The following is a 14,106-nucleotide window of genomic DNA, read 5'->3' as shown; positions in this document are numbered from 1 at the left end:
TTATTAAATAATATAATGTTTATTTTCTGTTGATCATCTGTATGTAAAGGTATATGAGTGTTTACATTATACACGTTTGTGTAGTTATAACAAGTTAATTTTTGTTATGTAAACTCTTATGTAAAGTCAATAATGATATAAAAAAATGACAAAAAAATTGCTTATTTATATTTAGATAAACAAAAATAAACCTTGCTATATTTGGCTAAATTTTGGGGCTTTGGAAGATTTCCAATATTATGCAGATAACAAAACAAAACAAAACAAAACATTTATTCCAAGTGCAGTTTAGTTGTTTCATTACTTTTTTATGTTGACACAACTTGAAGTTACTGAATTTGTTAATTCAACTTAAAATTTTAAGTTTTCACTGTCTTATCTAGTTTGAAAGTTTACTGAACTAGATTATTTGTCCTGTCAACTTAAAAAAATGTGTTGAATCAATTCTATAGCAATATCACATTCTCAACATCACTTATCGCGAGATCTCGTCATTCTCGTGAAGGCCATTGAACACAGAATACGGTCGTCAGCTATACTGGTCAGCTTCTTCACAAAGTTTGGACATTTTCTCAGAATACAACTTAATCAAATATTTGCATAATTGCATTGCATTAATTGCATACGTTCAAAACTATAGGTTTTAGAATAACAGTAATAATAGCATAGCTGTATCTTTTATAAATAGCCATACAATAAGGATAAACACAAATGTGCTAAATTTCCTTTTATTTTGTTATAATTCTGTGTTGTGCCATTTAAAAACATTGTCTGGATGGTAAAGTTTGGCTTTCGTAATTAAAACAAACTTGTCAATACATTTGACTTTCTCTGTAAAGATTTATTTATACATTTATTATTATTTTACAGTGTTTTAACATATTTCTGTATTTTTCATGTTTATGATATTTTGGAATGACTGAAGATCAGTGCAGAATTCAATAATCTTGTGGATGGATTGTAGCAAGTCCTTTTGCAGTTGAATCCATTAAAATGGTATGCAGACATAATGGAAATGACATTCACATTGTAGAGCTTGGACAAAGTTGTAAGTAAATAAATTCACTTTATAAATGCACAATTATTGGAGACTTTTAGCTTTATGATTGTAAGGCACATTTGAATTCCTTTTGTTTTTATTAAAGCACACAGGCTCGGAGCAGGAATTCATCAAGGACATGACTGTTGGGAATACAGTTGAGGATGACCAAACTGAGCACCATCAATCTGCAGTGCTGTGTTTCAGGTAATAGAAGAAGAAATCTTGATGATCTGGGTTTGTAACATGTTGTGGGTTGTGTACTGTGTTAGACTATCTGGGACTTGTCACAGAAAGAAACTCATTCAGGTTTAGAATAACTTGAGGTTTAGTAAATGACCATTTTCTTTCTTTTTTGGGGGGTAAACCCTTTTAAGAATATGTAGATATTTGCATTGGAAAACAGCTTCATCATTTTTCATTCAGTTTTATTCCTTGGTAAATTGGTATTTAAAAGGTCTTTATAAAGTATTGAATTTATTTCATAAAACCAGCAGAAACCCTGTTTATGGCACATTGGCCATTAGCAACTTAGCTTAAAGGGTTAGTTCACCCAAAAATGAAAATTAGGCCAAGTTTTACCCATCCTCAAGGCATCCTAGGTGTATATGATTTTCTTTCAGACGAATACAATCTAAGTTAAATAAAAAATTGTCCTGGCTCTTTCCAAGTTCTTTAATGGCGATAGACAGGTGTGTTTTTTCTCAACAGTCCAAAAGTAGTCAAATAAAATGCACCCATCTATCCATTAAAAAAATCACCCCCCTATTGTTATTATAAAGCTTGGAAGAGCAGGGATAATTTTTTTATATAATTAAATTCGTCTGAAAGAAGAAAGTCATACACATCTCCTATGCAATGAGGGTGAGTAAAACATGCATTTTTGGGTTAACTAACCCTTTAAGAGTCATGCTTTCCTCTGGAACATGCAGTGCAACAGACTATTATTTAAAAGGAATAACTCTTTAAACCTATATATTTTTTTGATCATTATTAAAATGGTGGGACAGATTAGACAGTAAAACTAATGTTGCATTGGTTCTGTCACATTTTTTTCAGAAATCATGTAGAATACCAGTGAAGAAAATAATTTCCCCCCTATTTTAGCCTAGATGGTTCTGGAGGTGTATTCCGCTTATTTTACCATTGTGATTTAAAGTGTTTGTGTTCAGCAGAACAAAGAAATGTAACAGTTTCATACAGGAAGTTACTTTGAATGTTTGTAAACAAAACAGTTGAGGAGCACCATTTACTTTTGACTTTCATGTTTGGTTACAAACATTTTTCAAAATATCTTCCACTTGATGACCATTTTCACTTATTGGTAGCTGTCCTTTTAACAAAACACACAACTTTAATAGTGTATGTACATATGTGGGTTCAGTTGATATAAATTTAATAAATAATGTAATATTTTCCCAGTCATCAGGTGAAATTGAGGATGTTGTGAAAGAAACTGATGAGGACATTCGGATTGTAACTGAGGAGCAGCAATGTGATGTGCTTCCCAAGGAATAACCAACATTGCTCTCATTTGGACATCTTGTCATCACTGACATCTCCCATGTCCCCAAGGCATTTGGACTCCTAATGGGTCTGTATGTAGTGAACATCCACTAACTTAAGTGCATGAAATACAAAAACTTGTGAAGAACAGCTACTCCCACCATGTGCTCACTGCTCACCATTGTTGGGAGTGAATGTACAGTGCTCTCTCCCTCCTTCAATACCATGACTGAGGTTGTCACGGTTCTTGAATTCACTGCCTCATCCTCTCTGTGTGTGTTTGGTTGTGTTGGAGGTGTGGCCACTGATTGCCAATCACCTGATCACCACCAACAGCTGCAGTCACTTTCACCGGCCTATATATGTTCTCATCTCACTTCCTGTCTTTGTCAGATCGTTTGGAGTTTGTTGTGAGTCGTCCTGTCCTGGGCTGTCTTGTTCTCACGTTATTGTCCTGGTTTCTGTGTTGTCTTCATGGTCGTTCCGTTCCTCGTGTTCCACTGAAGACTGGTTGCCCATCTGTGTCCCTGTGCTGCCAGGAGAGGACCATCATGCACTTGCTTCTATCGGACCCACTACAACTCTTTGCCTTCTCAATAAAGAACTGAGATTTCACTCGCTACTGAATCCTCCTTATTTATCCTGAGAGAGGTGCTCTTGAGCAAGGCACCAAACCCCCAACTGCTCCCCGGGTGCTGCAGCATAAATGATGACCACTGCTCCGGGTGTGTGCTCACAGTGTGTGTGTGCACTTTGGATGGGTTAAATGCAGAGGACGAATTCTGAGTATGGGTCTTTACTTTTACTTTTCAATGTTCATGATGTGTTTATCGGCTCTACAGCAAGTTTTATCATATAAACTATGTTTTTTTTTCTTTATTCTTTCACTGTATTTTAGAATGCCCATTAAAGTCTCATTTTCCTATACAGTAATGTACACATTTTCCTTCAATTTGACAAGTGCTTTTGCTTTACTTTCTCTGTCTCTTGTTATAGGAGCACTAAATAGCATTATGATGTGGGAGAGTTTGGAAACTTTCAAGATCCTTCTGATGTTAACACTTATGTTTGGTCATGTTGCGCTATGAAATTTAGAATTTGACGGTTCAGATCTTTGTGCTTCCATGTGCATTTCATTCATATTTTATTATACAGAAGTACAGCACACAGATTTTTTTGTAGCTAAATATGATTGCTTTTGCCTTATATATAGGCCTACATATAATATCTTGGTTTCTCATTTTGACCAATAAAATATTGTTAGGGGGGTGCATGTAAACTTGTGCAGGGTTAACATTTATTATACATCACACTTTCAAGTGTTGGTTCAAATCTTTAGACGCATGTGTGTGTGTTTGTATTTTGCAATTTGCCAGGTTATATATGTGTGAGCAATGAAACCCAATGCATCTGTGTACAAGGTCCACATTTAATGTTTATGTTTATGTTATGGTTGTGTCTGAAATTAGTACATAAACACATAAAGCTCTTTTTTTTTTTTTTTTACTTTCATGTATAAAGCAACATTGTGAAATACAGATTTAAAGGAACAGTTCACCCAAAAATTACACTTTTGTCATTATTTGCTCATTCTTAAGTTGTTCCAGACTTTATAGCTTTCTTTCTTCTGTGAAACATAAAGCAGACGTGCACCAGACAATATTTTGAATTTAATAAAAGTAAATAAAGAGCCAAGCTGTCAAACTTTAAAATATCAAAAAAACTCTATAAAGGGATCATAAATGTTGTCCAGATGACTCGTGCAATGTATTCCAAGCCATACAATGTCTCTATGTAAAGAACAGACCAAAATTCAAGTCGTTCATAAAACAAATGAGATTCATATGGACCATTATTAAGTTGTTTTCTATGACAGGATTTATGTGAGTTTTAAAGTTTTTTTTTTGTCATTTTGGATGATAGATCCCATTCACATTCATTTTATATATATATATATATATATATATATTTTTTTTTTTTACAAAAAAATTGTGTGTGTGTGTGTGTGTGTGTGTGTGTTGCACAGAAGAAAGAAAGACATACAGGTTTTGAATGACATGGTGATTTTCATATTTGGGTGAATTATTCCTTTAAAATAAAAAATATGACTACAAATGAGATTAAATGTAATTAGGAACAGTAAATGTGACCAGAGACTCAACTTTTGGCATCACAGTACAGGTGTCTAAGAATGTGACAAATTAGACATGATGAGCTGTTGCAGATTAGCTGAGCCACACCCCTTCATCACATAAAATGCTCCCATAACCTTTCAGGATGATTTAATTTTACACACAAATGCACACACTCAAAAGACACACTAAATATTGTAACGGCATTAAAACATTGTGACCTGGTCAATTTCACACCTTTTTTTCTTTTCTTAAAACATCAAATACATTTTTCTTTTTAAATGATTATTGTCCCAAAGACAGAAATTTATTTGTGTGGTAATGGAGTGAAGAGCCTTGTTAAATGTAAACTTCCACTGTGGCAAATGCAAACCCATGACAAACGTAATGTGGAAATTACAAAAATAAATATTGTAATTATATGTTATTACTTTATAATAAATACATTTTATAAAAGGTGTGTGTGTGTGTGTGTGAGTGAGAGTGACAGAGAGAGAGAGAGAGAGAGAGAGAGTGTGTGTGTTTATTATATAGAAATAAAATATAATCACAATATTTTTGTAATTTCTATCTTATTTGATCATTTACTGGAATATGTAGGAAAGACCAACAGCGTTCCTGTTGCTCAGTGGCAGAGCATTGTGTTAGCAGCACAAAAGGTCATGGGATCAATTCCCAAAGAACACATATACTGATAAAAAAATGAACTGTAAGTCGTTTTAGATAAAAGTGTCTGCTAAATGCTTGAATGTGAATGTAACAGGTTTAGGTCTCTCGTTAAGGAGAGAGATAAGACTCATGTGTTTAAAGGTGAATTGTTGTGATAGAAATACTAATTATATCACTAGTTTTGAGTCTTACTGATTGGGCTGTGAGGAAACCTGTGACATATTTAAATACCATTGCACTGGTATTTATATAGCACTCCAATGTACGTAAAAAGACATTTTGCCACAATTGGTTGTAATGTTTGTTTAACCATGATATTTCAAAACAAAGTCACTCTAGATGTCGCAGGCCTATAGGGTCTAACTCAATCTGACATAATGACATTATTATTAATGTGGCAGAGTTGATTGGTTCTTTTTGTATCAGCAGCCAATGAGCTTGCTGCTCAAAGATTCAAAAGCAAGTCTCGGTACTTGCTCTGTAGTAGCAGACCAAACACCTTGACATTTCCATGTATAATACCATACTAAACTATTATAGAGTTCATGGCAGAACTTCTTTTATTTTAAGTCAGAAAAGAAAAAGAAAATAATTATTTTACTTTACTAGTCCCCTTACATGGATGCAGTGCAAAAAACACAGTCAGTCTTCTATTTTATATAATACTTTTAAAGAAAGTCATTCTGTTACCTTACTAATCCTCTCACAAACAGGCAGTACAAAAAAAACAGTCAGGAGTCTGAACCATGTCAGATGTATGTATGGTTAAGTTCTTAAGCCAACCAAACTAATTCCTGTAAGTGTTTTTCCTGTCAGCACACGTCTCCCTCTGTCTGCCTTCACCTCCCTTGGATTATGTGTCTCTTATAATGTTTCAATTTTTGGTTTTGAACGTCGCTTTCTCCACTTTAGATGTGGGTTTGATATCCCCACTAAATCCTGATTTAATATAAACTGTGTGGAAAGCAGTACAATGAATCTGAGAATCATGTGACAGACATCTCATAGAGTAAATATGAGTATTTTCCTTCAGGTGTTTTGGAAAGCATTTCCGAAAGCATGCCAACATTCAGCCAAACACATTCAAAATGTTGAAAACAAATTTTGTTGTCCTGAACAGGGTTGTCATGAACAGAATTTACAGAAACTAACTAAATGTCTATCCACCCTTGATACACTCTTAAAAATAAGAGTTCCTTTAAGTAGCATCAGTGGTTCATTGAAAAACCTTTACATTCATTGAACTCTTCCGTTCTACACAAGGATATGAGAGTTAGGTTACAAATCTTTTAAGAAATCTGTTGATTTATTATCGTAGATGTACTATAGTTAAATAACTATAAAATTGCTATAATTACCTTTGTATTGAATAACTGTATAATTGCAAGGTATTTTTAGGCGATGTAAATAGTCTTAGTCAGTGCATGATTAGATTCAAGTGAAGCTTACAGAGAATTGTCCCTACTAGGGCAAAATTTTATTTGATAGTATGCTGAATTTTTTTTTATTTACAGTGTTTACACTTCAACCTCTTGGGCTGGATCCCCTACAGCAGGAACACAATTTGTGCCTCTAATACAGGTGCATCTTAATAAATTAGAATGTCGTGGAGAAGTTAATTTATTTCAGTAATTCAACTCAAATTGTGAAACTTGTGTATTAAATAAATTCAGTGCATACAGACTGAAGTAGTTTAAGTCTTTGATTCTTTTAATTGTGATGATTTTGGCTTGCATTTAACAAAAAAACCCTTCACAAGGAGGGTAAGCCCCAAACATTCATTGCCAAAGAAGCTGGCAGTTCACAGAGTGCTGTATCCAAGCATGTTAACAGAAAGTTGAGTGGAAGGAAAAAGTGTGGAAGAAAAAGATGCACAACCAACCGATAGAACCGCAGACTTATGAGGATTGTCAAGCAAATTTGATTCAAGGATTTGAGAGAACTTCACAAGGAATGGACTGAGGCTGGGTTCAAGGCATTAAGAGCCACCACACACAGACGTGTCAAAGAATTTGCTGAACCACAGACAACATCAGAGGACTCTTACCTGGGCTAAAGAGAAGAAGAACTAGACTGTTGCCCAGTGGTCCAAAGTCCTCTCTTCAGATGAGAGCAAGTTTTGTATTTCATTTGGAAACCATGGTCCTAGAATCTGGAGGAAGGGTGGAGAAGCTCATAGCCCAAGTTGCTTGAAGTCCAGTGTTCAGTTTCCACAGTCTGTGATGATTTGGGGTGCAATTTCATCTGCTGGTGTTGGTCCATTGTGTTTTTTGAAAACCAAAGTCACTGCACCTGTTTACCGAGAAATTTTGGAGCACTTCATGCTTCCTTCTGCTGAACAATTTTCTGAAGATGCTGATTTAATTTTCCAGCAGAATTTGGCACCTGCCCACACTGCCAAAAGCACCAAAAGTTGCTTAAATAACCATGGTGTTGGTTTGCTTGACTGACCAGCTGAGCAAACTCACCAGAACTTAACCCCACTGAGAATCTATGGGGTTTTGTCAAGAGGAAAATGAGAAACAAGAGACCAAACAATACAGATGAGCTGAAGGCCACTGTCAAAGAAACCTGGGCTTCCACACCACCTCAGCAGGGCCACAAAAGGAGCCCCTACCAAGTATTGAGTCCATGTACGGTAAATAAACATACTTTCCAGAAGGCCAACAAGTCTGCTTTTTTTTTCTCTGTCTTATCTAATTTGTTTTTGTTCATCACAAAATCATCACAATTAAAAGAACCAAAGACAAAAAAACAACTTTAGTCTGTGTACATTGAATTTATTTAATACACAAGTTTCACTATTTAAGTTGAATTACTGAAATAAATGAACTTTTCCAAGACATTCAAATTTACTGAGATGCACCTGTAATTAGAGCCTTTATTCATTCTGATTTCTGTGAGATGTGTCTGGGCCAGTTGAAACATCACTTAGTGATCTCATAACTCCTCTTAACAGATCTAGTTCTGTGTCAGCCTGTGCAAGTGTGCATTTCAGAAACATTATATTGACATAAAGATAAGACGAAAATATGCATGATATGGAAAGAAATTCCCAGATTAAAATATCAGTAGCAAGTTACCAGTTTTATCAGTAGACAGATAACTGCAACAAAACGAACCATAAATCACCTTGCAATAGCAAATGTATCAGTTACAAAGTAAAAAATAATTATGACATTATTAAAAATAAAAAAGCATAACTTTTTAATGTCAGTGATATACCAGACAATAAAAAACATACATCATCAATTGAATGAAAGCTGCTTTCCTCATATCTTTAAAAAGATGGCAAAACAACATGAATGGTGTTAACTGTCGTCCTCTGCAGTTAGAGACAATAACTTCCAGTTTTAAAGCCTGCCTTTATTATTATTATTATAAAAGGCGCTGATGAATCAGATTTTTAGTAATTCTCCTCAAAAGTCACAGGAAATACAATAACAAACCGTATTCAAAGAATTAAAACAACTTTATAACTGGTTTCCCTAGTTTTATTAGGAAGCTTTATTAAATCACAGCTCAGATCATTGATCAGCGAGAAATACAAACATACGAAAAGCATTGTATTATATAAACTACAATGTGAAGGAGTTTTATTTTGCTCACTGGGTCGTTTCCCAATCACTCTTTGCACATTCCTGCAGCATGAGTCTGTGTGCATATAGGAACATGCAGAGCACCCTAAGACAAAGAGCTTTTCAGACAAATAGTGGGGTGAAAGTCAAGAGAGAAACCCTCCAGCTTTAACATTCTGGGTTTGTTTATTCTTGTTTAAATCTGTTTTTGGTCTGTTTTCTTGTCTTGTTCTCTGTTTAGCTCATGTGATCAGTTTTCTAGTTGGTTATTGGTTGGTTCTACTCTCCTTCGTTCTGTGTCTGCCTGTTTGTTTCTATACCTTCTGATCGATCAGAGTCCTTAGTTTTCTGTGTATATAAGCCCTCATTCAGTTAGTTTCAGGGCTGAGCTCTGGGGCTGAAGCGGACTCTGAACTGATGTCTGCAACATACTTTGATTATAATTCCTCAGTTGTTGTGTAAATCAACATCCTTTTTACCATGTCAAAAACAGCTATGTACACAGCGACCTGTTTCAGCATGTCTATTTAAATGCTATTTGTAGCATTAGATTTTTAGCAAAACATGCCTTGAATTGTCCCTTGTTCAGAAAGCAGTCTGGAGTAAAATTATTTGCACAGCAGCAGACATAAATTAATTTAGGTGTATTCACTGGCGCATTACCATCAAAAACAAAACTAATCCACTGCGTCCTCAGTGGCTCTGATGTCAGGAGAAATGGAAGACTTCAATGTTCACTTTTACGTCCAATGACAAAACACTAACATTGCTTATGAGTCATTGTTATTGCTACAGCTGTTCAAGCGCAGAGAAAATAGAAGACAAGAGTATGACTAGCTGAGGGCAGAAATATGCTAATACAGGATGGTCCATCAGCAAACAACACCAGAGCCCGAGCAGTATGACATCATTTTGCTCAGAAAGTCAAAACGGATTGATAATTGATTCTGTTTAGGTTTTTGGATGATTAAATATTTTTTTAATTGTAGGGTGGTTTTGTCCACACATTGCTAAGATGCAAACCATAAAAGTGTAAACTTGAAAAGTGAAAAGGTGAATTTTGCATCCGATGTCCCTTTTAACATTAGTTAACAGAATATTATAACAATGCACATTACTTTTACAGTGTTTATTAAACTAGGAATATGTTAATTCTTACATGAATTAATACATATTTTACATAATAGAAATTTGCTAATACTCGTAGTCGTTAAAATGCCCCGATACCAAATGCTGATCCCACACAGCATGTGATAAGTGCCATATTTAGACAAAGAAACACTGACAATATATTGGGTTTCTGTACTCAATATTTAAAAAAAATATCGGTATCGACAAGTACCAAAAAAGTATTGTATCAGGTAAGTACTGGAAAAAGTGGTATGCGGTGCATGCCTAATTTTAAACAAACATGAATTAAAAATTGACAAAGGTATAATCTTCAAATAAAATAATGTTTTTCATTGTTACTTCATGACAACTAAAGCATTCATTAATGTTAATAAACTTTATTGCAAAGTGTTAACAGTAAAATGTTACTGAGATATAGACAATATGATTTCCCCTTGATTCATTAAAAAAAGTCATCAAAATGCAACAACAAAAAAAGTCAGGATAATAGTGTGTGCTGTTTGTTTTTTGTGTTGCCTTGGCAGCAGTTAATTTAAAGCAGAAACCTGAGTCATTTATGTCAAATACAGAAAGAAACCCTGAAATGTGTCAACTGAATACAAACACATGGGTTCTTCAGACAAAAAACAAGCAGTAAATCAATGGAAAAATAAAAGGAAGACGTTCATGCTTAAAACTCCAAACTCATATATGAATGTTCTGAGTGGAACAAATCAATTCTATTTCTGCTTGCACATCCAGATGTTTGCCGACCACAGTGAGTCACTGCTCCTCCAGAGCTTTCTAATATATGCCAGTTTTAGAACAAATCTGGCAATGGTAACAATTACTCTCTGCTGGGATCCTATCCATGCAGGATTTTTGCTTAAACCAAACACACTGTACAGGTTTGGCTTGTGAGAGCCTAAAGTTTTAAACACATAACAAATATAGCCAAAAATCTCAAAAACAGACTTGCAGGTCATCTGCACTTGCCCATTTAAACAGCTCATAAAATCGGCCAAATCACCCTTACAATAAAAAATGTTATGGCCAAATTCTGTATCAAATATTTGCTGCAAACAGTGCAACTTAAACATTTCTTCTTTTTTTCTTTTTTTTTTTTTGCTTTATGAGCATGTTTTGTTTAAAATCTACTGATATCAATAGGTTCGTGTGATGATTAGGTTTAGGTTTGGGATTAGAAAACATCACCTCTGTATAAAAAATGTCATCTAAGAGCTGTCATCACTATAGTATAACCACCGTTAAGTGTGTGGTTCTGTAAGTTTGTTTATGTCATGTCATCGAAGCTTCCAGCAATATCAGTCATCATTATGAAGAGCTGGATTTTTTCTCAACCCCCACCTGCCTGCAAACACACACACACATGCCCTGCCCTGCCCAAAGGCAACTTTAACCATGAAGCACACACAGTAGCTCCTTCTCATGTCCAACTTCTCATGTCCAACTGATCTGTGTTTCCACACAGTGTTCATAAACCATTTGGCTTGGCTTTTTAATCACCTGCAAAATGCTAATTAACCTATTGTGAGCCACTTTACATTCTCAAACACTTGCCAGGGTTCTAATTGTACACAACAACCACTTGACTTTGTACTGGTTAAATCAACAATAACTGAGCAAATAAGATGATAAATCAATATAATTTGTCATAGTGAATTCAAGCTACTTGTTTCTATAAATAGACAAAACATGCATGTTTTGAAAACTTGTAATACTCTGTTCTGAAGGCTGTGACTCTTGCCTGAAGTAGCAGGAAATTCTTGCCAGTGTTCTTCATTTGTAGTCACTGATGCTTTACATCCTTTAATATTTGTCTTTAACAAATTATGCATGTTATAACCTATAGTCAAATCAAATTAGGCTTCTGTTTTGTCTCTCTTATATCATCTGTTATGAAAGTGAGGTGATATATGACTTATATCATATCACTTATATACAAGATTAAATAGAAAACAAAGAAGATTAAATAGAAAACAAACTGACAAGTGCAACAGGAAAAAAATTAAAAGTGTCTTGTGATTGAAAGGCATCCAACTGAATCCGTTTCTACTTCCTGCAGCAATGCTAAGTATTATTTTCTTATAATTATAAATTAAGTTTAACAGTCTTAATGACCAAAGTCAGAAACATCTCCAAAATACTAATTAAATGTCAAATGTACAATTTTTTTTAATTATAGACAATAATTGTTATTTTAGGTCTTATCCAGCGTAAGCTCAGATCAGTCAGTTCAGAAAAATAAATTTAAAATCTGTCCTAATCAATAGAAAATATGTTGATAAAATATTGAATCAAATATTTGGCAATAATATAGCATAATAAAAGATTTATAAGCAATTTTTTTGTAGACCTATCATTTTTGACTGGGAAGTGTAACAAATTTTTTTATTTTTTTATTTAATTATTTTTATTGTTATACCCTGTGTGAGCAAAGTCAGTAAGCTTCAGTCCAAAGCGTGAACATTAACTAGCATTTCCAGAAAAAGAAAATCCTCTCCAGATTACAACATAAATCGTTTTTTCATGGTTAACCAAACTTTAAAAGAACATTTGATATTATAATTTTACTATAATTATAATTAACATTTTAGGAGCATTACTTTTCAATGTTCTCTGAAAATTCTGAAACATGTAGAAAATTATTTTTTAAATGTCAAATGAACGTCCAACCAAAACATTTCCGGAAAAAATATCATGAATGATGTATAAATTATGTTTCTGTGCTAATGTTTTAAGAACATTATTAAATTGAAGATAACAAACATTATATTAATGTTACTGAAAAAACATTTGATCATAACTTTGAAAGAAACTTGCCAGAACGTTAGTTCTGCTTGTAAGACCACAGCACATGTGACTAAAGTAAATCCATAAAAAGCATCCAGCTTGTGCAGGAAGAAACCTGCTATCAAAATACAAGGATGTCACATTAAAGGGGGATGAAATGCTGAGAAATACTGAGTTTTTTACACTGTTAAAGAGTTGGATTCACATACTAAACATGGACAAAGTTTCAAAATTAAATTGTACATTTGAAGGAGTATTTTTGTTCCAAAAATACTCCTTCCGGTTTGTCACAAGTTTCGGAAAGTTTTTTTTCGAGTATGGCTCTGTGTGACGTTAGATGGAGCGGAATTTCCTTATATGGGTCCTAAGGGCACTTCTCCCGGAAGAGCGCACGCTACCGTAGAGCAGAGCAGAGACGAGACATTCACTGATCAGAGCGAGAGCAAAATGTCACAAAAGAAGTTTTTGTTTTTGGTTGCGAGGGCAAGACAACCCTGCACCGATTACCAAAAAATATAAAAATAAAATCAAGGGACCAGTGGACGGAGTTTATTTTTACAGAGCATCAACGGAGTTGTGCAAGTGTTTTTGTTTGTTCCCTGCATTTCGAAGATGCTTGTTTTACAAACAAGGCCCAGTTTGACGCCGGATTTGCACATCGTTTATTTCTTGAGGATAATGGAGTCCCAACGAAAAAGGGTCACGATCGTGTGTTGGAACCGCAGGCGGTGAGTAAAACTGCTTCAAATATCTCTGTGTTGTAACTTAGCTATCGGCGCGTAAGCACATCAAGTAAACCTTGTACACCTTTAAAGAAAAAAAAAAGACGACATAAAGTGGAACTTAGTCATTTTCCAAAATCGCTAAGTGTAACGGAGGCCAGCGAGTAGTGCTGTGCAGGTAAACCTCCCCGATCTCAAGAGACGCACTAGCAACAGACGCTAGTGGCTGTAGCCATTTAGCGTCTTTGTTAGAGGAGACCCGGGTTCGAGCCCCGTTCGGAGCGAGTGCGAGGAGCGTCAGAAAGGACCCGGGAGAGAGGGGTTACATAAGCAAATATATACAGTTTCAATACATACCACATAGAGACGCTGTTGTAGTCGTTGCTGCTGCTGCTCTCGTTCAGTTTCAGCCTCGGGATCTGATTCTGGATGATTTTTTTTTTCTCACGGTAATGTCACAACTTCCAAACGCTCTCAACGCAAAAGCCTACTCGCGCTCGTGATTCTTTAGCTCCGCCCACAGGTCACGGCCTCCA

At 35.0% G+C, this 14,106-nt stretch overlaps 1 long non-coding RNA gene across 1 annotated transcript; it reads left to right on the top strand.

Annotated features, from left to right (window-relative positions):
* The first annotated feature begins 714 nt into the window (after positions 1 to 714).
* Positions 715 to 3,444, top strand: LOC113072441 (uncharacterized). Its single transcript, XR_003280294.1, has 3 exons — positions 715 to 1,048; positions 1,146 to 1,246; positions 2,462 to 3,444. It is a non-coding gene; the product is annotated as an uncharacterized LOC113072441 (long non-coding RNA).
* The last annotated feature ends 10,662 nt before the right edge of the window (positions 3,445 to 14,106 follow it).

This window comes from Carassius auratus, unplaced genomic scaffold (assembly GCF_003368295.1).
Source record: "Carassius auratus strain Wakin unplaced genomic scaffold, ASM336829v1 scaf_tig00009064, whole genome shotgun sequence".
NCBI lineage: Eukaryota > Metazoa > Chordata > Actinopteri > Cypriniformes > Cyprinidae > Carassius > Carassius auratus.
Note: the sequence above shows the minus strand (reverse complement) of the source record. Positions and strands in the feature narration are given on the sequence as shown.